Source organism: Phasianus colchicus, chromosome 3 (assembly GCF_987193195.1).
Source record: "Phasianus colchicus chromosome 3, bPhaCol1.hap1.1, whole genome shotgun sequence".
NCBI classification, from domain to species: Eukaryota; Metazoa; Chordata; class Aves; order Galliformes; family Phasianidae; genus Phasianus; species Phasianus colchicus.
Window position 1 is genome coordinate 19,199,470 of NC_143438.1, and position 27,055 is coordinate 19,226,524.

The 27,055-nt window shown below is 34.0% G+C and overlaps 1 protein-coding gene across 1 annotated transcript in view; it reads left to right on the top strand.

Moving 5' to 3' along the window:
• Positions 1-524: 524 nt before the first annotated feature.
• CDH10 (cadherin 10) overlaps positions 525-27,055 on the top strand; it is a 91,224-nt gene continuing 64,693 nt past the window's right edge. Inside the window, exon 1 of the mRNA XM_031589243.2 lies at positions 525-742. The gene's annotated coding sequence lies outside the window, so the exon portion shown is untranslated. The remainder of the gene's footprint in view (positions 743-27,055) is intronic.

A 27,055-nucleotide genomic window follows, 5' to 3' on the forward strand; every position in this document is an offset into this window, starting at 1 on the left:
GTATCTGAGCCCTCTGATGGCGTAATTTAATTTGGCACCATGCTAATTTCTATACATAAATATATATTTTATAAACATTACTGAAAGATCACCTGAGGTATAGACAGGCGGCTATTCTTAATCAAAAAAAAGCATGCCACAAAAAGTGATGGTGTTCTCCGCATTGTCGCGATGAGCTAAGTAGATGAGGCTGATTACCTTAGACTTCAAAAACAGAGAACCATTCTGTCAGCGAAGGGAGGGCGACAGACTCTAACAAAAAAGCTCTCCGCTCGCTGTACCCTCCCACTGCATTCAGTTGCAAATCGCTGTGTGCTCGGCACAGCCTGCGCTCCCTGTCCCCAGCCTTCCCGCTAAGTGCTGCGGCTCCGGCAGCAGCGCCTGGCTCTGCGCGCTGCCTTCCTCCGGGAAGAGCGAGCCGCGGTGCTTGTGTGCCCGTGTGTGTGTGCCAGTGAGTGCGTGGGGGTGAGTGAGTGCTCTGTTCGCCCTCTTTTTTTTTTTTTTTTTTTTTTTAATCAGGAGCTCTGAATGAAAGCCAGTCAGAGGGAGAGCTCCCCCTCAGCTTCGGTTCTCTGCTGTCCAGAGTTAAGTGATGCTGGGAGAAAAAGCCTGAGTTAGATCCAAGTGGGATCAGTCTTAGAAAATAAGAGCAGAAAACAAGCAAGAAAAGGACTCTAATAGCCCATTCTTCAGTTTTTCTTGGGGTGGAAGCTACTTCACTTTCTCAGAAGCAGAAGAAAAGGTAGGAGTATTTATTATTTGCACTTCTTTAAGATCCTTGTAGTTGTTATTATCACTGTCATTAGAGCATGAGCATCGTGGTATTTAATGCAGTGCATCAAATTGTTCTACTGTATGCAACTTTTTACATTTCATAAATATGCCTCGGGAGTAATCAGATGAGGGATAGGAAATAGATGCTGTGCATTCTCTCCTCAAAGTAAACCAATATCATATGTATTCAAGATTGGTCTACTAAGCTTTTCATAAATTTTCTTTTTTTCTACCAGTAAACAGGCTGTCTTTTGAGCAGCAGTTTCAATCTGTATTCAGTTCTCGCAAATTCAATGGGAACAGCAACAATACTATTTGAATTGAAAAAGGCACAGTGTTTCACAGTGTAACTGTTATGGGCATAGCATGAAGCATGTATGTGCCCACACTTTCTCTATGCCAGTGCAAGTCTGTTACAGCTTTCACTGCTATTGATTTTGCCCTGAATTGAATTTCAGAATAACTGTATGCACTTAGAGGAAATGTTTTTTAACAAAGGAAATCCCTGCGGAGAGGGAAGGAAGGTGGATACAGGCAATATTTCAGAGATAGGCACAGGGATACATATACACAAATGAGAAAAATATTGTTAAATTTGAAATTTCAGTAGGGGGGGGGAAGAGAAAAGAGGGAGAAAAAATTTAGTCTGTGCCTGTGTGAGCATTTATTGTCATTGCTGCAATAAAATCCATATTTGATGTGGTGTTAAATTAATGCAGCACAGAACAAGTCTAAATCCATGTTCCCAACTACTAACTATTGGTGGCATTGTCAGCTGCATGAGAAATTTGCCATAGACTCATACTGCACATGATACTAGTTGCAGCCATAAAAATCGAACAGTCCTTCAGCTTAAGAGAAGGCATCTGCACGTGCAATCAGTGACAAACAGCAACCAGCATTTTAAAACTGACCTATCATCTCTGTTGCTTCCACACAAATGGAGTTGTTTCCTATAATCTTCATCTTTCATTTCAGTAAAAGCCTCTGCACTAACCCAACTGTACATCCATTGCTTTTAAGGTTTTTTTTTTTTTTTTTTTTTTTTTATATTATACAACTTGTTGTTCATGTATGTGTGTTTGCATAAATCAGTGTGTGAGTTTGTGCATGGTGTGACTAATGGGTTTGTGAAGAATTGTATCTTTTTTTTTAAATTATTTTTTATTTTTACTTTTTCCTGAGGTAGTAGTCTTTGCATTTACATATCAATGTTACTGGAGCGGGAAAGGAGGGATGAGAGACTGGACTGTACTCCTAAATATCTAAATCCTTTTTAAGCATGCCACATATGAATATAACGAATCTGGTACAAGCATTTATTGAGATTTTCCCATTACTCAAACTTTTATATTAATTGGATACTTTGTGAATGGAATGCTTGTCTGTGCTTTTTTCAAGGAGGCGAAGAAAGAAACAATGAACTTAGGGAACTGGATAATGCAAATAGAGAAGATAAGCCATTATTCCCAGAGTTGAAAAACAGTTTTTTAGAGTCAGTATATGGGCTTGCATCAGGAAATGAGTGCGTACATTATAAACTGATAATATACTTTTTGCCTGAAGGGGCTCTTTTCAAATTTCTATATACTTTGTTAAACAATAATATGAATGAAAAGGTTATGTCTGTAGCCGTTTCTGCTAATTCTAGTATAGCTTTATGTCCATGTTTTCTTTGTGTGCTGCCAAGATGATTTGATATTCTTCAGTAGGAACTTTGTAATGTCTGAGGAGTGTTGAATATATTACAGATATTTAAACAAGAAAGCAGCTGAGAATTTTTTGTTTCTTTAGGTGGCATTGGACAAGATCTTGATTGCTCACATCGCCAAGAGTTTGTGTTTATAATTTTGTAAAAGTTATAAACATCTACAACAGTTTGCTATAAAACAACAAAATCTAGCTTTGAGGATGATATGTAGGAACTTATAGACTCTGTAATGGTCTTCTTGGTTTTGCATTAGAGCAAACGAATGCAGATCTATTAAAACTTCCTATTTGCATGTTCTCAGTAGACAAAGGATCTGCAAAGAAACTGATGAAATAGTGAAATATGCTCACAATAACCACTGTGGTTATTGTTCTGTTCTCAGATGTGGTTGAAAAATGCATAAAAATATTGTTACATGTCAAAGCAAATAAGCTCATCATTAATCGAACGTAAATAGATATTCATAATTTACACACATATACATGCACACCAGTGTACAAATTCAGTTAAGTTATATCATTTCTACTTTTTTTCTTATTAGATAGCTCATTGTAAAAGGCAGAAAAGATTAATCTGAGAATAATAACTACCACTGTTTCTGAGACAATCATTTCCTACTCTCAGCATGATTTCCCAAGGAAACAAATGACTGAGACAGAGCCTGTCTCATCTAGGTAGTTCTCTGCAGATAACTTAGTTTCTATGCCTGTTAACCACGTTCACAGGTGAAAATTCACTATCCTCGAAGCAGAGTAATTTTATATCTTATCTCACCACTAGGTTGCAGCACTTGTGCAAAGGGTCAAATTTAGACAGAAATATTTTTGAAGTGTAGAAATAGGGTGAAGTTTCTGACTATTATCATAGTATTTTTAATCAGTTCATTATTACAAACCTAATTTGTAAACATCAACACATATTAATAGAACTTTGTAATATATTCTTTCTTGTGCACTTGAAAAATCTGCAGTTAATTATTTGGTATTACATAATAGAATTGGAAAGGAAAGACTGAGTATTTGGACAAGCTATTAGGCAGAATATGACAGTCTAAGAAACAACTTGTGATTTCTTTGTGATCCACATAAATACATATTCTCTATTACTGTTGTCTTTATTATGGGATATTTAATTACATACTAGTTGGTATAATGAGAGAAATATTGAAATTCAGGAGCAAAACTTCTTTTCCTATAAACAATTGAAGCATTCCAAAGTAAAACATTACCGAGTGATTTTACTGCACATAAACACACTATAGAACATCTTAAATTGCTCTGAATATCATGCAGCTATCAGTGAAAACTTATTCAAGGTATAGTTCACTGATAACTTGGTTGGCCACTCTTTATGGCACTCACACTGCAGACCCTTCACTTTCAAATCTAATGTGGACACTTGCTTTTTGACAGCGTGCTTTCTTTTAATGTCCAACTTCTGGAGAAATGTAAATGCAAGATACAATCAAGAAATAATAGCATTCTGAACTCTGTCTTGGACTATATATTCCCCAGATCTCTCTCAGTCCTGAATAAACTCCTCTGTTGACTGTTGTTTGATTTGCCTTCCCTGGATGGCAAATCCTATGTACTGAGCCCTGAGCATGGTGGCTTGCCTAACATGTTTTTGTCTATGAGTTAGAACCTCTACTATAGAGCAATGGTAAATTTCATCTCTGGAGAGCTGAGTGTGTTGCACTCATCAGGATATATTACAACACAGAGAAAATATCAGAAAAAAATCAGCCAGACCCAGGCCTTGTTTTGTCTTGTTTTGTTTTGTTTTGTTTTGTTTTCCTTCTTAACTCTGTTTTTAGTTGGTGGCAAGCCAAAACACCACCGAACCAAAGAGCTATTGAGCTTATGTATTCTTTTTCCTGGCTTATTGGTTAAGATTTTAGTGGAGGATTTGCCAAAAATCTGCCATCTGAGGCTTTTAATGCATTTCTTTGTACATGCAGTCTTTCTGATTGTTAAACATCAGAACTGGTTACATCAAGTATGTGTGTGTGTATAAGGAATAACAGAATATCTTTGTTTAGTACAGGGATTTCATTCTAGGAAGCAGAATACTGTAAAAATTCTCTCAAATTATATCAGCTTTTTATTACTTCACTTTCACTGTAACCTCGTACTTTAATTTCTTGCCTCTGTTAAAATACATGAAGTAAAATTTAATCACTTTGTTGATAAAGAAAGCTATGCAGCAGAGGATCTGAAGCTGTACCAGTATCTCAGAGGTGTTCTCCAGCTTTCACTGTCTCAAGGCATCTGATGTGGAATATAAATTCAAGTTGGAAATGTGCAGTACTACATCTGTACTCACAGGCTGCAATAAGGACGTGCAGACTTAGGAAGTTAAGTAGACACAATGAAGAGAAGATGGCAGGTGCTCTTTCTAATGCTATTCCAATATACATATCATTCTCAACAAAATGCTTTTCTATTTTGAACTTTATTATGGCAACTTTGTAAGAGTAACTCAAAATGAACTTTAAGTCATGTTTCAAACATTAAGAAATCATGTAAAGCAGATAGCTTGTGTATGTGTGAAAATAGATATTTCCAGAATTCTGTTGCTCAAAAGCTAAAACTATGGTCTTTTGCTTTTCAAGAGCAAAAAAAATCATCTGAAATATTTTCTCATGTAGAGTTACATATAATTTGATATATATTTCTACACATATGTGTTGTTTCATAGTTTTATTGCTGATATCCCATCATCTGCCACATTACAGATTGGTTTTATTGTATTTATTCTATTTCAGTGCTTTGCATGAAAGCATAAAGAGCATGACATACCATCACTTAGCCTGATCAGATCATGATCCTTAAAAATGAATGCAATCCTCATGAAATCTGCAGTGCTACAATACCAGATTTTATGACATAAAGAATAGATATCAAAGTAATTTACTGCACTAAGAGCAAAGCTCAAAATCAACAAGACTAGTATTCATCCCCTGCCACCCATATTAACATAAAATATAAATATATATAACTGAGCTGCTATTTTGTGCTTGTCAACCACACTATAGTAGTTCATATGATATTTACATCTGCTTAGTGAGTGAAAATGTTATTAGTTGTTGCACTATCCTACTACTAAGCACAAATAGATGTATGCCTTTGTTGTGGAAAACTTAAATATTGTGCATTCTGTCATTGGTCTGTATACGTAAAAATAGTGTAGAGGTTATTTTTACTTCTTCTGGAACAGAGAGAGTTTTGTATCTAGATTTTCTTGAATATGCTTCATATCGTAAACATAAAACAAAGTAACTGGACAAAAACTTAGGGTTTTTTTACATGAGGATGAGAGAAAATTAGAAATGAAAATCATTTGTAATTATCTGATGACAACAGTCAAGCTAGGAAGAGAAAGCTTTTCTTCTTTCTAAGGTTTCTAAGAAAAATCATTTTTCAAATCTGTTTTTCTATCTCTATCTATCTATCTATCTATCTATCTATCTATAATCTATCTTTTTTCTTACAAATAGTTGCATGCTCTTTTCCTGATGCCTTTTCTGTGGTGGGAGGAACTGTAGCCATAAATTTATGTAATGCACAAAACCTAGGACTCAATCAACTCTAGTAGCATTGCTGTGCATGGTTCGCATCCTTGCCTTTGACCTTTCTCCTGCATTCTCTAGGGCCAAGAGTTCTGTAATCTTGCTAAGATCTGTACTAGTACTGCTAATAAAGATGAAGTCTCCTGAATAGGGATCTCGACTCTCTTTTGAAAGCAGCTGTGATCAAGGGGAGGGAGATTACTTTATCCACCACGGCCTTGAGATTTTCCTGGATCTATCTACCTGGTTTAATGAGCACAGTATTTTTTCTTGTTATGCTTATCTTTCTTGTGATGTCCTTTAAAAATACTGTCTATCACTAGGCCTTAAAATGCTATCTGATGTAGTTGAGATAGACATATGAGCTTCAATTTTGAATTGGGACTGTAGTATGTTTTCAAGGTGAAAATCTCCCATCTTTCTTTACTCTCTCAATTTTTCTTTTTTCTTTCTTGGGCAGAGATAAGAGGGACATACACCACTTTTGGTCTTGGATGAAATCTGTAGATAGTGTTACAACAATTAATTTGAAATTTATAAAAATGTCTTCTTTCAATCCTCAAGTTATTTTCTGTCTTTTTGTATATATATACACATGGACTTATGTTTTCATTTGTTACTGGACAAATATCTGAGCCTGAAAGCAGCTGTTAAAGTGTGAATCTACAATTATTTTATTTGGGTCACTCCCTGTGTAACAGTACATAAGATAATTCCTTGAAGAACTATAGATCCATTTATAAATGTGTCATCAGTAAATCAGTTAAAAGTAGACTTAGATCCCATGAATTTCAGTACAGTACAAAAATCCTAAGTACTCCCCCCACTGAAGTTATATGTGTGCTAATGAACTGAATAAGATTTAGATCGTAATGTATTTCTTACATTGAGGCTACTCAGAAGATGACCTGACTTTTCAGTAGGAAACTGTCAGTTGTTAGAAATAACTGCAAAACAAAACCGAAGACAAATAGAACAAAAAATACAGGCAAACTAACAAAAGCCAGCAGAGTGTGTTCAAGCAAGCAAACAAACAAAAAACACTAATATTAAAAATACACCTCATCTACTACAGGTCATATCAGTATATATGTCTGTTACATGTCAGTAGAGTTGTACATTACTTTTTCTTTTACGTTACAATCTTGATCCTGCAAAGTATGCTGTGTAGAGCATTGTTCTCATAAGTTTCACCTAAAAAAAACAAACATTCATTACCCATCTTTTAGCCATCTAATAACAAATCACAGTTAAATATATAGCTTTAACCAAAACAAAACAATGTTATATTAACATCATAGAAACTATGTAATCACCTCCATAGAACATAGGGAGTTTCAGTACAGATTGGCAGCATTCAGCCTCTTAGTCTTACATCAAAATAGTCTTTTATTAAATGGTAAATTCTAGTCTAGACCTATAGCCCTCTGTGAATTACCAACAATTTCCCAGTAATTTTGAAGCTGTATGAAACATTTTGCTCCCTTTTAATTATTACTACACAAAAGATAGTTCAAGATCTGCTTAAGCATATAATAACTAAGTTCCCCAAATATGCTACTGCTACTCCCTTCCCAAGAGCAAGTTTTAATAGTATTTCTGTCTCCTTCCTTTTCCCCTTGGGAAATTTACCACAGTCTTTTGGCAGAAAAATGTATTGTCCATAAAAAATAAGGCAGTAGTGTGATCTTTTTCCTTTATTGAATGAAAGTTTTCTGACATTAGCATGCTGAGACGTGCTCTTCCCCTTGAGTAGGAGTGTGGTGCTCGTGGTCAAGATATCACTGAAGCTGACACCTTGATTAAAACAGGTGATTTGAGCCCCAGGCTTATCAAGTACATTTGGTTCTCTCCATGACTTAATACTAGGGCACATTTTATTGACACTTTGTGATTAAGAACTTGCAAGCTTATGTGCTCTTACTAGTTCCTTTTTTTTTCTCCTGGTAGTTACATCTGTGGATGGCAGATGTGCAGATAGATGGATTTTCCCCTGTAACATTACCTGTTTAAATGATACACTTGTTTTTTTTTTCTCTTGTTTGCAATTTAATTCTTTTAGTTTTCTCTTCTTAAATGATCTTCAATGAAGTACTCTGATTTCACTTATTTGAGAAAAAACATTCTTATGGTGTAATTGTGTTTACTTTTAAATTTATTTATAATATTTAAACATTTTGATGGAATAACAGTTAGACTGATGAGGAAAAAAACTTACCTCTTTTCTAAAATAGTTTCAAAAATTTAAGTGTTTGTGTGATGTATTTTTACAAGACGTAAAATGAAGACAAAATCACATCCCTCTTCTTCTTCTTACCATCTTCATCAAGGAATCTGAACCCACAATAAAACATGTGCTATTTGTGAATACACTCTATTTGAGGTTTGGTTTCCCCTAGCTTTCTGTTTGAGATTAGAATGATGAGAATTAGAAAAGAATGATGAACTAAGACATAGCTATTATAGCAATAATATCATCATAGTTTTGATGAGCATAACTCTTCAAGTTAATTCAGGAATCTATAATGTGAATGAGAATGGTCACTGGGCTTGAACAATTCTAAACTGAATACCTAAAACTTTGTGACAAAGAAGAAGTCAGTTATTTAAGTTCTGAAATGAAAAGATGTCTAAAAAGTTCCAGTATAATTTCAATTTGTTACATTGAGAGGTTTAAATTTTATTTTCTATGCCTGTGTTTTAGAACAGAAATTTCACACACCACCAACAAATGAGTTTGTAAGGTTTTCAGTTTTAATAAGACCTACTTAGCTGGTATTAAACACAAATGGTAAAGCTCAAAGTAGTTCACCCTACTACATCATAGGATCAAAATTAAAAAAAAAAAAGGGGGGGGGGGGGGGAGGTGGGGGAGTTGGGTTGACACAGCAGCCACTTCTTGCTAAACTGGGGGTTGTGTATAATCAGGAGTGGAAATGCTCACCTTCTACTTCCTGCATGTCTGCAGCCACCAAGATCTAAGCAGCAAGTACCTGCGCTTGTACATAAAGTCTGAGATGTTTTATCACTTGGACATCTGTAAAAGTCTGATCTAATGGGATAATGGCAGGCTAGGTGGATCAGTCACACAGCTAGTATTTAGATAGTTACAGCTCAGTCTCTAGAAAAGCAGTCTTGCCTTACAGAAGTACATGACAATGGTATCTTAGTTATGTGACTGATTCCTTGTTACTCTGCCCTTTGGAGACCATTTCTAGCTCTAGCATGTTAAAATCCTATTTTTGCCCTCCATTGAAGAACACCCAAGCAAAATTTTGCTATTCAGCACTATAAATTAATGTGAGGACTAGTTCAGAAGCCTTTTTATTATCATTACAGTAGATTAAAACTTGATAACTGCACAATAACATAAAAAATGTAGTGTCATAATAGAGTGATGACTGCAAGAGAAAAATATAGATTTGTTAGAATTATATTCCATTTAAGAAAACAGAATAAAACAGAATTCATCTCAATGATTTTAATGTGTAGTAAAGCACTGGCTTCTCCAGAGTAGTCCAGCAGTGGTTTAAAACATATGAGCTAAAGTGAAATGAAACGTGGAAACAAAGTTTGATATTAGCTTAATGTGTTTCTGTACAATTAGAAATACTTGCAACAAGAGTCAAGATAATACTGACATGAAAATAATTCCTTTATAGTTTTAACATTGCTCAGGGTCTTTTCTCATTGAAGGAAACAATTATAATGGCAAGCAGAAATTTGCCACTGAATTAGTAATTCTGTGATTTGAGATGCTTGGTTTTCTCCTGGGTGAAGAAGTTATTTAACAGTTTTTATTTGTTTGTTTTCTAAACAAAAGTAGAATGTATTGCATAAAATAATTGCCAGTGAATTAACCATGGTTTAAAATATTTCCTTCTACACAAACCTTTGTTTTTTGTTTGTTTGTACAGGACCTCTTCCTATCACATAAATACTATTCTTTCTGAAGAATGGAGATTTTTCTTGTGCCTGTTTAGTTTCTATTCATACATTTAAATGTAAAGTGTCCTCATTTCCCTGTCTGAAAAAAGGAACTATATCATTCTGAATGTTCATTCTTTGTGTTTTGCAACAAGTAGGAAACTTAAGCTCTAGTAAAACAATCTTTTTTCTCAATATTCATTAATCCTGTGGTAAGTCTATACATTTCAGCAGTTTGCCGATGTAAAGAGAATAATGTTCATAACTTACTATTGAAACCCAAACGTTGTCTTTTCCTGTGCTACCGCTTGAAAAGTTTTTTTTCCTTTTTTTTTTTTTTTTTTTTTTTTTTTTTTTTTTTTTCCGATGGAGAACCTTAGAAATGCTGATATTATTAATCTTTTGGTGCCATCTTGTGGCAAGATGATAATTATAAGAAAACTCTAACCTGAAGTTCCTAAGTTTACCAGCAAAATAAAATATTGGATGAATTTTCATAGCAAATGCATCAAATCAACTTATGCAATGGAAATGATTATTTTTGATTGTTTCTTTTTTTTTATCTTTTCAACTGCATTAGTACAAATATTGATTTTAGAAGTCTCACAGAAAATGACTACAATTGCCACATAGAAATAGATTTTTAGTCCTTAATGCATTAGAATTCTGTAGAATACTTAAGTGCTTAACTAGTTCAAGGCAATTTCCAATAGATTTGTATTGTATTAGTTCATTAGATCTCTGTAGAATACTTAACTAGCTCAAGGCAATATTCACTTTAGCATCCAGTAATGTTGAGAAAAATCCAGGTCCATGCTAGCATTCTTGATTTTATTTTTCAGCCTGGTCTTTGGAAAATTCATAGCAGCCTGTGTGCATTAAAAGCAGTAAAACACAGAAATATTTAGGTTGTTTTTTTTGTTTGTTTGTTTGTTTTGTTTGTTTTTTGTTTTTTTGTCTTTGTTTTTCCTTGTGTTATTACTAGGGCTTGGCAAGATCAGTATTTGAGAGTTTGAACCAAATGAATACAGTATTATACCTGCTTTTCTGAAGGTAATGATGTAGATGTCTGCAATCAGTACAAATTAAATTCTCACTCAATCTCATAAGGAATTTTCTGTATGGTAGTCTGTATTTGCTTACTTATTTACCTCTGAGTTCCAGTCATGCTGAAAGTATCTAGATGCAAAAACCTTTTTCAGTTACTGGAAAGAAAATCAAGATGTCAGTGCTGCTTTCACTTAAGCCAGGGATCCTCATTCTTTCAGAAGAAAGGATGATTTTTTACTTTTTATTTTCTTATGCTTTGTTCCCTTGATAGGCAATTATCACAACCTGGTCCACATTATGTCCACAAATATCTTGTGGACTTTGAGGACCAATTGCAGATCATAACATTGTGAGTTACTATAACACCCCTTTTTCCACTTGAGGGGTCTGAAAGCATATAAAAATTAAAAGTTTTCATATTGCAGGAATAGAAAACAGATCTTGAAATTTTGAATGTCAGTCCTGTGCCATTACAAACAAACAAACAAACAAAACAAACAAAAAATAAAAACTTACAAGTACTTACAAGTACTTTTTTTTTTTTTCTTATTCTTCTGCCTTTCATAATAGCATTTAGATATCCAAATTGATCTCAGCTGAAGGAGGATATCTTATCAAAATGAAAACACTTTCCATGTTCTGAAAACTCTGAAATTGAAGTAGTATTTCAATTAGATATTGTTGTATTGGAAGATGGAATATTTTCTGTACACATGGGCAGCGCACACTGTGGATGCTTCATGAACTTACACAGAAAATAAAAGTATGATAAAGATGCTAATACAACGTGGTTTTGGTTTTTTTTTGTTTTTTTTTTTGTTTTTTTTTTGTTGTTGTTGTTGTTTGTTTTGTTTTGTTTTCAGCAGTGGTTTGGTATATATTAAAATCCAAGTCATTACACTGTCTTTTTTAATAGGCAGTCACTAGCTAATGTACAGTTGAACACTGCACAGCAAGTGAGTGTAATAAATCAGTCAATGGTTGAAAGGGGTTTTTGGATGGTTAGAGTTCCCGCAATTTTTAGGTTTACCTAGCTTAGCTAGAGATAATACTCTGTTGTCTGTCAGCTACAAGGCAGAGGAGAATCACGACATTAATTCAATAAAATGCAAGATTTCAAAAGATTTCTGTATGTATGTGAGGCTGTGTTCATTCAAATTTCTTCTCACTCCAGTAAAATTGTTCCGACTTGATTGTTTAACTGTCTCTTTTTGTATCTTTTGTTTCTTTGCATGATGTGCTTCCCATACAAGAATAAAATGGTAGAGGAATTAATGAAAGAACTGTAACATTTTGTTCCAGTGCATTCACTTGGAATGAATTTCCTTCAGAAATAAAAGAGAAACCTAAGTCAGAGGCATATTTTTTAAAATAAAAACATTATTAATATTGATAAAAATATTTTATAAGCATGTTATAATATTATGACATATAGAGTATGGCAATAATAATTATGTTGAAATCCAAAGTATTATTTGCACATCTTTTTGTTTTGTAAGAATGAGATTTTAAAAAGCTTTCTAGGATGTTTCTTATAAAAAAATTCATGTTCTAAATATCTTATTCTGGATGAGTCATTTTCATTAGTGCATTGTGGTGCTGTAATTTTTTTTCTGCAGTTGTATTTAATGTCAGTGAAGTTCAGATGTATTGTGTCATAAAAAACATTAAAGAGTGAAAATGTAGGATTATATATACCTCTAATTTTTATACTCTAATATGTTTATCTAAAAACTGAAGCTGAGATAGGACACCATGATAAACTTGACATGAGTTTAAGAGAATAGATTTGAAAGAGGAATGTAAAACAAATGTAAAGGATAAAAATGTTATGGATGGTTAGTGAGGTGTTTTGTAAAGATAAAATGATAGAAACTACCAATATCTCCACCAAAGTTAGAGAGCAAAAAGGAAACTGTCAGAGTGATTATTTCTGCTTGTGGTTTTATAGAGGTAAAAAGAGAACAGAAGTTGTTAATGGTTTTGTGACTGTACTCAGGAACTCCACGTAATCTACCTAGTACAATCTCAGAATCTGTTTTTGGAATAAGTGAAATTACTAGAATTTGTTCATCACTATTGCCAAATCTCTAGCATGTCCCCTCTGTAAACTGTACCTGTTGAATTGTAGATTTTTATCTTTCAGTCTCAGGGTGCTTCATTTAGTTAGAATTTTAGGGAGGTAAGTAAATACATTATTTATGCTGAAAACTGTTAGATCCTGGGTATAAAGGGAGACTGAAAAGCGACTGCCATAGAACTTGTCTAGATGATCAAAAGGAAAAAATGTTTTTTAAAACTGTTTCTGAGGTTAGTCTGTCAGATAAGATTGATTGCTGATCTGTGGAACTTGTATATTTAGTGTGTTCTTCTTCTGACTGTCAAAATTATTTATGTCTAGTGTGACTACCAGCTAGTCCAAGCAATGTGCTGTGGCACTGAAGGAAGAAAATTCATTCTGCTGTACAACTGCAGTAATATATAACTGACAAGTTTCAGGGCCTGACTGCCTAGAGAAATTCTAAGCAAGATAAAAAGGTCACAAAAGCACAGGATCACAACAACTGCAAGTGCTGTTCTTACATACAAGACAGAGGTGTGCCATCTTTTCAGACACCTGCAGTAATAGTGCAACTGAGTTTGTTGCTATGACTTTGCCTTTCAGAGATTACAGTAGTCAGGGAAGAGAAGGAAGTGCTATTTTAATTAAACTCGAGTACTAATACTGATTTATTTTTTATTTTATTTTATTTTATTTTTTTGGGGGGTATGTATTTTTGTCATCAGATTAAATGATTTTTCCTTGCCAAAGTGAATTTACCTGTTTTGTCACAAAGGTGAACAGAGAAGCTGAGCACCTCTACTGTGAGGAAAGTCTGAGAGCTAGAACTGTTTGTTCTGGAGAAGAAGAGGCCTAGAGGGATCTCATCAATGCCTATGAACACTTGAAGGAAGGGTGTGAAGAAGGCAGAGCCAGGTTTTTCTCAATTGTGTCCACTGCCAAGAAAAGAAGCAACGGGAACAAACTTGAACAGAGGAAATTACCTTTGAACACTCTGAAGCATTTTTGTGCTGTGAGAGGGACAGAGCTGCTCAGAAATTAAATAGGGAGACTGTGGTGGTCTCCTCCTTGGAGCCACCTGGACATGGCCCTAGTCAGACTGCTCAGGGTGTTCCTGCTTGAGCAGGAGCTGGACCAGAGGGACCCAGATGTCCCTTGCAGCCTTAGCTATTCTGTGATTCTGATATGTACACTGTCTGCAAACAAAGTACTTACTTGCTTCACTACCTTTTACAGTGTAGATGCAATCTAAACTGTGTTTGAGGTATGAACAGATAGCACTAAGACAAAAAACTATGTATTAACTGGACTGATGTAATGAAGTTCATGTGCTTCAGAAATAAAACTTTGTTTTCCTGAAACAAATTTACTTCTATGTCCTTTGATGCAGAGCAAACTATGAAACACATGTAGATAGCTGTCACTTGAGTACTGTAAGAATAATTCAGGAAAGGAAAGACAAAATAAATTGTATTTACATAAAATGAGAGCAAAAACCTGACTAAAAAACTATGTAAGTCCCTGATTTAACAATAATTCACAAATAGACTCAAAATATCCTGTGCAGGAAAGAAAATTTTCAGAGAAAATCGCGTATCTAGAGCTCTTGCTTTCCAACAGCATTCAGTCAAGTTCTCTTCAAGATAAGGAAAAAAATAAAACAAATCTCAGTAGATATTCAAGTAGTCTTAGATATTTTCTTGGTGCTCAAATAGTTTGTAACAGCTGATTAACATGGGAAAGATACGGTAACAATGGCCAGTTATGGTGCTTTCTGCTGGTCACTTCACATTCTTGTCTCTTTGCAGTTTTTATGCTTGGAAAAGACCACACCAGAATCTTTTGTGCTCCTCATTAAAATAGAAAACTTGAGGATAAATAGGTGCTAATTTACACTGCCTCTCTCTGTGGATTTTGCTTTTTTGTTGTTGTTGTTATTTGGTTGCTTTGTTTTTTGGTGGGTTTTTTGGTGTTTTTTTTTTGTTTGTTTGTTTTTGTTTTTGTTTTTTTGTTTTTTTGTTTTTTTGGTATTTTCTCTGAAAGGCATTTTGGTTAACAGCAACTGTCAGGTGCTCTTGGTGATTAGACCATGCTTGAAACTTTAAGCACTTGTTCACATATAAAAGCCACGTGTCTGAGGAGCAAGAAGATGCAGGGCTCAGCAGCACTGCAGAAGCTTCTTGTCAGCAAATTTCTGGCGCTTTTTCCCTAATTAGCTGGGGAAAAGAGCTTGACAGTGGGTCTATAGGGAGGACCAAAAGCCACCTCCTTCAATGCATTATCTCTTGGAGGATGTACTAAACTGTAGAAGTTTGAGGGCCATGCTGTACTTTTACACTAATATGACTTAATGCATGGGAGACCCCAGTGTTCTGCATATGACTGGAGGCTGTGCTTTATTCCCATTGTAGTTGGCAGGGTTTGGTCATACATACAAATGCAAGCATACTTAAATTGCTTTTAACACTGTGAAGAGTTGTACAGATTCATGCGCTTTGGCCAACTTAGTTCTTAAGGAAAGCTACGCTTCATTCTCAGACCTTAATTTTCTTGCAGAAAATAAAAATAAAATGGTTCCGTATTTCTGATATTTATTGTGTTAACCATCACCCTCATCTCTCTGTGTCGTAATCTTTGCTTAGCTGTGCTGTTATTAGTGGCATTAGTCAAATGGTGTAGGTTCAAGACTTCTAATTTTTTCAGACATTTTATTAGTTTTCACCTAGATTTTAAGAAAAGGGCAATTTTCATTCCTTACATAATTCTTGGTTTGCAGTATGTGGAGTTTTTATCATAACCTTTTAATGATCTCCAATATGTATTTGTCAGGATTTGATTTAATTGATTTAAAGACCAAGGTGAGCCTCAATAATGAAGTGCATAGGACAGTAGGAATGAATGAATTATATATAAAATATGTGTGACCAAAACTTCTCCTGCAAGAGAAGAACAAAATAAGAACACATGCAGAGCTGATCATTCTTATTAACTGCAAAATGCACTTCTGCTTCAGAGTGCACCAAACAAAAATCCAAAGCAACACATAGAATTATATACTAAATATATTATCAAAATACTATCTCACTAAAAGGACTACATTGTTGTAAGTCAAACACTGTCAAATACCTTAGAATTATTAAATCTTCTCTGTTAGAGAGATACAAAACAATAAGGGAAATCAAGCTTTCATTTCTGTGCTTTTACTTTTACACATTTTACCCTTAAAATTTTTGTATCTGTTGTGTTTTGCTTTTTTGTGTTTCTGTTCATGAATTTTCCAAAATTATAAGCTTGTATCAAACTGTTGCTCTGTTGTCTTCCAAACTTGACCACTAGTATTCTTTCTGTGCAGATGCTTGTATCCTGATGTTCATTTTGTATATCGCATTTTCTGTTTAGTACATCTAATGTTATTTGCTTCTCAGTTTATTTTTCCTGACAACCACAGATGTTTGACTTTAATCTGTATGCTGTACTATTATACTTAGGATGTTCTTGCAAATAGGCAACTTTGTGTGTGTGTTTCTCCATTCTCTTCCTGGATTTTATGTTATGTGTTGTGACTTTTATACACTTTGCAAATATGAAATGCTACCAAGTGTTCACGCTGTAAAGCTGTAGTTCCTGGATAATTTTCAATATATAATAGATATTATTTAAGAACATGTAATTAATGATATAAAAGTAATCACTTACCAGCTATTAATAGGTAGGTATTGTTTTCTGTTTTGTATTTTTTTCTATTTATTTTTCTGCTCTCTCCTTGTTGCAGAAGAGAGAGGGCCTTATGGTTACTGAAGATCACTCTACTTAATCTGAAGTGTCATTAACTCCTAGAAGTTTTCTGAGTTTGCACATGGTCAGGAACTGCACAAATAATATTTACTGAAATGTAAAAGAAGTCATAATCCCATAACTGATTTTTTTTTTTTTAAACTGATCATCAGCATTTGTTCTAGAAACAGAGCACTGCTATTATGATTGTAATTAAAATCAAGTTTTCCTTTACTTTTTAGAGCCATCAAACAAAATATTATATATACATATATATAATACAAATGATGTAAAATGAGTAATGTGTCAAGTGTTATGGCTAATGTGCAAAGTAATATTTATACTATAATAGATGTAGAGAGTGGAATTCTTTCTCACTTTCATCTTGGGAATTTATCCTATTAATTGAGCTGCTTTAGATATAATCATTTGGATCCTTTCTTTGTAAAGCCACTCTGGTGAGACTCACCTATGCTCAAAATCCTTCCATCTGCCTTGAAAGCCTATGCTATGGGATTTACTTGTGAAATTGTTGAGTAAAAGTGCATATAGGGGAAGAGGGGAAATAGGAAGCCTGAACTCCTAACTGGGAGCTGGAAAATGTATCCCAAGGTGCAAAACATGTAAAAATAATAATAAAATAAATGCAGAAGAATGAGAAAAAAAAGTCAAAAAAGCTCTTTCAAGTCTAATGAATAAATAATTTATGAATTCATCAAAATGTGGATTTTACATTTTTACATTTTGTCTCTAACTTAAAAATTATTTCTTTCTTCTGTTTCTCTCCCAGTCACTTTAGGAATGTACTATTTTATATGTGATGATAAATGACATATCACATTAGAGCTAAGTGTAATTTGAAATGGCCGAAAGATCTAAAAGAATCAAACATCATATTGGAGACAGGTCATCCTTAATAGAAATGTGATTATAGCTCTCATAGTATTTTTCCTCTTTCGGACTGCATCTCTTCTGCATACTTGGAATCATTTCACCTTCCTTTCCTTGAAGACACAGTGGGTGTACAAGTATTAACCACTGTGTGTTCAGAGCCTTGGGCTTTGTTTCCCAGTGATGCTGAATGGTACTTCTGAAAATCCAGTATTCTGAAGTGATAGCTCTAAAAAAGAAGATATAGAATGAGCTACTACTAAACAAAATATGAGTAGGCATTTAGTGTTTCAAATTATGCTTAATCCCTAGAGGGCTGGGGAAGCCAACTACAAATATTATTTATTTTTTATTTTATGTTAAATCTAGGTTAACAGGACTCTTTTTTTTTTTTTTTTCCCCAAATTAAGATCTGTGTAATCAGCATTGTCTCAGACAATTACATTCTCATACTCTGTTCATAGTCATTGTGTGGAAGCAAAAAATTAGAAAATAAATGTTATATATAAAGGCTTTTTTTAAAATTTTTTCCTGTGTAAATAAAATGAAGTTCAGGGTTGGTCTTCTGGGTATAACTCTTACAAGATTATGGATGGATAGAGGTGGAAAGGGAGTTTAATCTCCAAGACAGTCTTAGGAGATGGATTGTACTATGTAAATGTGTGCTAGTTCTGTCTGTAGATGTAATTATCATTAAAGTTACAAAAAATTCATTCACTGGGCTTTTTTTTCCCTCCCAGCTACAAATCATCTAAACCATTACGTCTTGTCATGTTCAGTAGAAATGGATAACAGATTATCCTCTGTCTCTTTGCATAAGTCTTTCATGTACTTAAAAGTTGTAACTTTATCTCCCTTCTCACAGGATTTTCTATTAGAACCTAATGGCATCAGCTTGTTCAGTTGTACCACAGTGGTCACGGCAGTTTCACATTGGCATCTACACACCTGTATTGAGGTGCAGTGTTCACAAATGGATTTACTATCTAATCTGAGCTCTTCCCGTTGTTGCCCAAGTGGTAAAGATATATTTCATTCTTCTAATAGGTAGTAATCCTTTTTGTATGTCTGTTTCTTTTTAGGATCCAGATTATACCTTTAGATCATATTCAGTGATCTAATCTTCATATTCAGTGATCTGTTTGCCTCACTAGCATTAAGAGGGTTGGCATTTAACAATTTTTCTCTGTCCACAAGGCGTGATAATTATTCAATTATAGAAAGAATTTAGAGTGGAATTGGAGTGGAAAATAAGTTTTCCAATAACAGACTCTAATTATTCTGAAACTGCTTCAGACAATTCTTGTTCTAATAGCAAATTCATTAGGCACAACACTTTAAAAAGCTATAATTTGCAGTGGCCAGTATGTGGCCCTTGAGCCTTGCATGGTTCCCACACTGAGGTGGTTTTGTTTTATCAACACAAATGTGCTGACGGATGGTTGCTGAGCTTTCTGAATGTCTTGCCAGTAAATGAAGAGTCCTGCAGCCCAATGTAATTGACTTGAACACCCTATCCAGTGTCACTCCCTTTCCTCCAAGCGGAGTTCACTTCACTTGCTACCTAGGAGCTGTTTCTGAAGCTTGTGGTTCTTGTTTTCAAATACAGTCTGTTACACGGCTGACAGGACTACAAAAGCTGGCCATTTTCATCTGAGTTCCCCAACTTATTTATCCTGACTTCTTGTTTAATGTTAAGATCACACAGTCTTATTGCCAACATTAATTAGCTACTTGCTCTAAATTTACCTTTGCAGACAACACTGCTGAAAAAAAGACATTGTACTTTCCAACTTCCTACGTTCTATCTGAAAAAGCTCCACTTCTCCGTTGATCGTGGAACCAACACTTTTAATCATCTTCTCTTGCTAATGTTTTTAGATAATTATTTCAACCTATATGTGTCTGACTTCTCATTTTGTTCTTTGACTATTTCCATATTATCTCTTCCTTTGCCTGCTCTTCTTTTATACTCATATTTAGCAATATGATATATTTTATATTTATGAAATACTTGCTTCCTTATGTTTTGAATGAAAAGATAGTGGCCTAGCCACTATCTGTTCTTAACTGATTATCATGTCCTACTTTTGGACAAGAAAAGCTTTCATTAGTGGTGTATTGTCTCTTTCAAGAGCCATCTCCTCTTCTGTTCCTTCTGTTCTTTCCTGCTTATAATATTATCATAATCTTCCAGGCCTACGGGATAGTTCACCAGTTCTCTATTGTGCTTATCGAATGATTTTCAACTTATTAAAAAAAGAAAAAACCTTCAGAATTTTCTGGGTTTGTTCACTGTGTCTTTTGTATTACTGTATAAATGTATCTATCAAAGAAGATAGATAGCCAGTGCAGCATTTTCTTCACCCTTCTTGGCTTACATTCACCTATTCCTTTTACTTTGGAGGATAACCTGGAATGGTTTCCAGAAACTGACTCTTTATACCTAAATTACATGTTTCTGTTAGCATCCCCTCATTTCATCTTATTTTAAAATCCTTATTACTATGTTAGTAACTCAATTTTCCTTCCTTGTTTCCCCTCAGGTCTCATAAGAAAGAACTCAACTTCACCTAAGAGTTCAATGAAAAAAGTTTCTGAAGTGGGGAAGCCAAAACAGTCTGGGTGATATCAGTCATTAATGTATTTCTAGAACATTATGTTTCTGATGTTTCATTTCTAATGAGAGAGTTCTCTTAAATGTAATGAATAACAGCAATTTGCTAACAAAAGGAGAGAAAGAGGTCATTACAGATGTTGGTGCTGTGGATGATAATTTATTTACATCCCTTCACTTTGATGAGGACTGAACATTATAGACCTGAAGAGAGGTTTTGGGGGGAAGACTGTTTCTGTATTAACTCTGCAGCAGATTGTGGAACTGGAGCTGGGAAAAATTTGAGTAATAGAGGCTTTCAAGAGGCTGCTGCCCATTTGTAAATCATGAGAAGGGCCCACATGCAGTGGGTGGAAATGACAGTAGTAGTGCTGCTGTTGCTGTCCGTCTGCTGTGTGACTTGTTGCTCTTGATATGTCAGGTACTGTTTGATGTCCTACCTCACAGTTGCCAATGCAAGACTTTCAACAGTATCAAAGTGAATTTCATCATTTCCACTTTCATCATTTTTTAAACATCTGTCCATGTCTTCTAGAGGTGATGTGGTTTTTATTTTCCCCATTATGGCATTCTTAAAGAGTTATGCTGTGTAATGTGGTAAACCTACATCAAATGTTAACATAAATTCATAGGCACAGGAAAAATTTACACTTGATTTCTTCTATCTCCAGTCATATAACAATTATTAGAGAAGATACATGTATTTTACTTTATAGTGTATAAAGAAGAGGGAGGAATTCATTGCTTGACATTTTATCCAAAGCTTTGCTGATGTGTAAGTATATATAAAATAACATTGTGGTTCTATGCTTCCTATCACTTTGAGAAAAATTTTCATAGATTCTTTAAATATGCTCATGTATACTTCAAATATACATCACGTTGTGCTCTGAGTGACATCAATGAATATCTTCAACAAGTACACTTCAGTCACTAAAATAGCTGGCTTTTTGTTGCTGAAGCAGAGAACGGATCTGTGACATACCTGTAGTAACATAATGCTAGATTCTTATGCTAGTCTGCCTTTCTCAAATAAGTTTTTGGAAGACCAGGAATAAAATGAAAATGTTAAGGGAAGAAGAGAAAACTGTCAATATACCAATGAAAATCCATGTTCAAATTGTGGAACACAACAAATAATGCACTGTGAATGGCATTGGATGAAAAACTGGTGCTAAAGAGAATTGAAGGAGTAATTAAAAAGTTAATATCTTTTGTCATTTTTGCCAATGCTGCCATTTAATTTAACTGACTTTTAAGGCTTGTTAGGAATCATTTTTTTGTTCCGTTTGGAACCACTGTTTTTCACACCTTTGTGAATGGTTATAAACTAGCACTCCTTGTACTTTTGTCTGAAGTTGTAAGTTTCTTAAAACTGCTTGTTTTAACATAAAGCAACCTGCAAATAGGAAGATTTAAAAGTTCAGCATTTGCTTCTCCATGTTGATGCACTGAGTCCATGCATTGTTCTCAGTAGGTGTGAAAAATATTTCCCGAAGCAAAATGACAGAGATTCATCCTTCCAGAAGTGAGAAGCTAGACTCAGTTATGTAAATATGTCAAAACAAAACTTTAGCTACTAATTAAGTTACAGTATGCCTTGGAAAATAGATTTTCTTCCTCAGTTGTGGTTTTGGTCACAGAAAGTCAGCATGTCTTATATTGACACTTCTCCTCAGAATTTCTATTTTTGCAAAATTTATCTGGGTACATCATATCTGTATGTGTACTTTTTTATGTGTATCTTTGTAGATAATTTTTTCCCAGACAGCTTATATATGACAGCATTAGTAGAAAATGTGGGAGCCAGATTTTCCTGGTAACCCTGCAACCCAGAAATCTTAAGGACTGTCTATGACAAACAGTTCTATGTACTTTTACAATTTTAAAACCTCTGTTTTTTGAAGGAATCTGTAGGTAAAAATGGGCTGATCTGGTTCTTATTTGCTAGTCCAAATATGGATATTTTACATTAAGTGTTTTTGCTGTGAAATTTTGCAGCACATTATACATTGTTGCTCTGTATGTAACATATGTAAACATATGTATCACATATGTTTATTTATGTTTCAAATATATATTTGACACATAAATAGATGTAAATTTCCATTAGATTATTTGCTAAAATCGAGCAATGAACTGATTCTTTCTTTGAGAAATTTCAAGGACTCTGCCTTTAAGTAGGCAAATTCTTGATATCCTATGAATACAGCTTTGTCTAAGGGAGTTTTCTCAGGGAACTAGGAATAATTTATGTAACTATTTATACACTAATGCAGAAAGGACAGGATGGAATTCTGCTTATCGCTGAGAAAATACTTTGTTTCAGTATACTATTGACTTTTGAAATTAGATAATTATTTTTCTGCACTCTCCTTGTGGTTACCTATTCAAAATCTTCACATAAAAATTTCAGTTGCTGTTGCAGTGTTTTGGTAAGTTTACAAAAGAATATTCTGTAGAGAAAAATATGTACATGTTGCTTGAGACACCAGCACGTGTACAAAAATTGCATTGAAATGTGGTATATAATACAGCAGAAATTAGAATTAAGACCTGTAAACACATTTTAAAACTTTCTGTAGAAGAAACTACTTCATGGTTAGTAAGCTCCAAATATCAATGCATCATTAATAATGGATTATTTATTTCCAATTAGAAAAGAGACCATTCTTTAAAAGTTGAATTTAAATTAATAGTTGTACAATTCTGATGAGGCAGTACCTAATTATAAGCAGACAAAAAAGCCATAGACTGGATAGTAATTTACAAACATAAAGAATTCCAATAATTTTATGCCTCATAGTTCTTTGTACAGTTATTTTTCAATCAAACTGAATATTAAAAAGAAAAAAATAAAATAAAATAAAATCAAACCAGAAACCCACACAGCGTTTTTTGCACAGAAGTGTAAGGCTTGATTTCTAATTTATAATTCAAATATGAACATTCAATTTACAAATATAATAGTCGCTTATTCATCTTAGATTCAAAGTACCTAAAAACAAATAAATAAAACAAAGCAAAGAGACAACTAAAAAATTTTAAAACTATTGCATAAATAATGAGACATTTTACTCCCACATAAAACCACAGATAAGGTATATTGATTTAAACCAGCACAATTTACTGGGCCAAAGTTAATCATACATCAGAATCTGACAGAAAACAAACAAACAAAAAAAGCCTTTATATATTTAACTGTTAAAATATATATATGTTAAAACTATTCTTTGTTTAACAAAAGAAGAAATTAGATAAACCTATGTCATATGAATCCATTTTTGCTAAACTGTGATAATTGTAGTGCAGCATCCTTAAATTGTCTTGCAGTCTGTTTGAGTTTATTACCTGAATTTACAGTAATACCCAGCATTCACCTTTTGTTTTCTGGTTAACACAAGTGTAGCTAGATCTTGATTTGAGCAAAATAGCAATGCTCTTTTGGATAAGGCGTGGACAGGGATAGACATTACATAGTAGTGGCTTTTACAGCTTACATTTCTATTTTGAAGTAGAGAGAGTTGTCAGGGAACAGATATTCTGGATGTGATACAAGAGCCACTGGTCATTACTGATAGGATAGTTCATACTGTGTTCATTAATGTCCAATAATCATGTAAAAGGGACTATAGCGATACAGGAAAAATAAAACCACAAATGAAACACAGCTGATCAAGTTGATCAGCGGAGATTCAGATCAGCAGATCTGAAGTAGTTTTACTTGAAAGGGAATATTGAATAGAATTATTAATCAAATATATATGCCAAGCAGAATTCTATCACATGCCACCCACAGAAAATTTCTAAGATAGAAGGAAAGGAAGAAAATAGGCAAAGATAAAAAGCAATTGTCTGTAATTATTTAGGAACTATGGATCACTGTAATCATTAAGAACTAAGAATAACATAAAAAAATAAAAGGTCAAGCCAGAAAATAAAAAAGATAAAAAAAGAAAAAGAAAAAGAAAAAGGGCTGGAAGAGCTGGAGAATTAAAGCTGCAATTTGATATTTTAATAAATTTTAGTATCATACTAGTTTCTTCTATCTGTTTCTGAGTGAACGGCATAAAAAATTCTCTAGCTTATTCTAGTTTCAATAAATTTGCTGATAGCACTGTAGTTGTTGTATATGACATGCCAATTGCTAATTAACACTCTTTACTTCAAGTGTTCCAGATTTGAAGTCTGGTTGGACAAAAAAGCCAGTAAAAACAACAGGATAACTTCTGCAGCCACAGTAATCCTTCCCTAAGTCTCACTCTCCAGACACCATTTTATGATGTATCAAATGCTCACAGTAAGAGTAGAAAATCCCTTTCATTGTTTCAATTGTCAGTAATAAAAAAATTGGATGTGAAATTTATTAAATTATCTGAAATAACATTATATCTTCATTCTTTTGACTACAGAATAGTGCAAAAGAAAGTTTAATTTACTGTGCAGTTGGTACTGTCATTTAGTAAAAAACAACAAAAAACAACTGCAACTTAAAAAGCAGTACACAGTAAAAAGAATATTCTGTTAGCTACTGTCAAAGAGTTTAATAGTGTGTTGCTTCAGAGCTATCATTGCTGCAGGTCTCCAGTGACCACTAGAAAGAGGAGAAATAAATAAAAATAAAAATAAAAATAAATAAAAAAAGAAAACAAAAAAAAAAGGAAAGGAAGGTCCATTTTTTCAGAAGGATTATTACCACTCTATTCTAGTGTCCACTTGTTTGGAGTGCTTCACTTTTCAAATTCCTAATTAAAGCAAACATAGCCTGAAATTCATGGCCATTGGAATTATCAGTGATGGATACATGGCAAATTAGATATTGCAAGCCTCAAATTATATTGGATAATGGTGATGAAAACACCATATTATTTTGGGTTTTAGAGTTTTTTTTTTGTTTTTTTTTTTTCCTTTTTACATCATTCTAGAGAAACTAATTGGTGTTACAAGCAGAAAGAAGGAGCAGTGAGATGTTGCCAGAACACAAATTAGAAACTATAATACAATATTTGCCTGGCTTTGATTTTTCTTCCTCTGAGGCCTTCTTGAATAGAATGACTACTAGGTGACTGTCACTCCCTTTTAATTTTTTTTTTTTCTCTGTGTTTCATCACATATTAAAAAGTCTACACAATTGAATAATTTCACTGTGAAGATCCTAAGACCTGGTGATCAGCATAGTCTCCTGGAGATGAATGGCCTCAGTTAACATCTCTGCCTGATTAGCTGCCATCTGTATTAAATTTGTGAATGATTTTGGAGTTAATGAAGTCACACTTTGGAGAGAAAATATGCTGGGGGAAAAAAAAAGATCCCTTTAAACAAATGCTCCTTTCTTTCATTAACAGTTTTTTATGATCATATTTGAGAATGTATAACACCTGGTATGCTCAATGCTTTGATATGTGATAAAGTGGGGAAAATATCACAAGTAAAGCTTTTTTTTTTTTTCTCCTTTTTTTTTTTTTAAAACATAGTCTTGCTCAAGCTGATACATTTGAAATTGAATTTCAAAGCCTCAGATCCAGTAGACTTTTCTTAATGTCTGTCTTTTTTCCTTCTTCAAGGCAGCCTGTGCAGACTACCAGAAAACATCTCAGATCATTGCCAAAGTGTGGAAAATCATTTACTTTCCTTTCATAGGTCTCTTAAGAACAAACAAAATGCCAGGCTTTGTTTAATCCAGTCACTGAAATACTGGCTTTCACTTGCACTGGAAGACCTTTACTTCCCAAGCTAAAGCATAAATATGCACACATACAAATATGAGATGAGCATTCCTTTTAAAGTTTACCATAATTCAGAGCTACCCTCTTGATTATTTCCTTTCTCTACTCTGGAATATCTTCATGCTGTATTGCATTATGTTGTTGCTTCCTTACTTGCTGCTAAGCAAGGACTGGGAGCTGGCGAGGAGAAAAGGAAATTAAGGGTGTTGATCCTCTACAGCTCTTCTTTATCTCACTCTCCACTTTGCCCTGTTTGCCAGTAAGGGCACTGTTTAGCTGTGCATTCTCCATTGACAACTGATCTTGCACTTATCACAAGTGGCTTCCTGAAAATGTCTCAGATCTCACATGTTTTGAAGATATGTGCTGCTTATGCTTACCCATAGAATTTTGCTCAATATTTCATTTGATGCATAGGTTTCTTTATTTGGCACAGTAAAATTGACATCCTTCCTATGTACAGGTAACCAAAAACTGTTTAAACAATTTCAGTTTTGAGTAGCTTCTTTAGAGAGAATGAGGTCTCTCTTGTATGTCAATTTATCAGTTTCTTAAACATTGTATGATTCATTACCATATTAATTATCAATCTTTACTATTCATGCTTCAATATGTCACCACCTTCTGCTTTTCATCCGTAATCTTACAGATTTTAATGACAGCCAGTATCGAGTGTTATTTTATACACATTTGAAAGTGATATATGGACACTTTCTGTTGTGTGTATACTTTCTCTCATAATAGCATAGATACCTTTTCTAAAACATTGTTAGACTTGCTATAGATAATTGACGTTGTGCTTGTTATTCCATTATCTATTTGCTCATCAAACCATACTCACTTACATCAATGCTCTATTAAGTTATGCAACTACAGTAATTCAAGTGTATTTATAGATCTTTGGAACATAGCTTTATCCTACAGAGGGGTACTTAGTAGTTTTGTCTGCAGA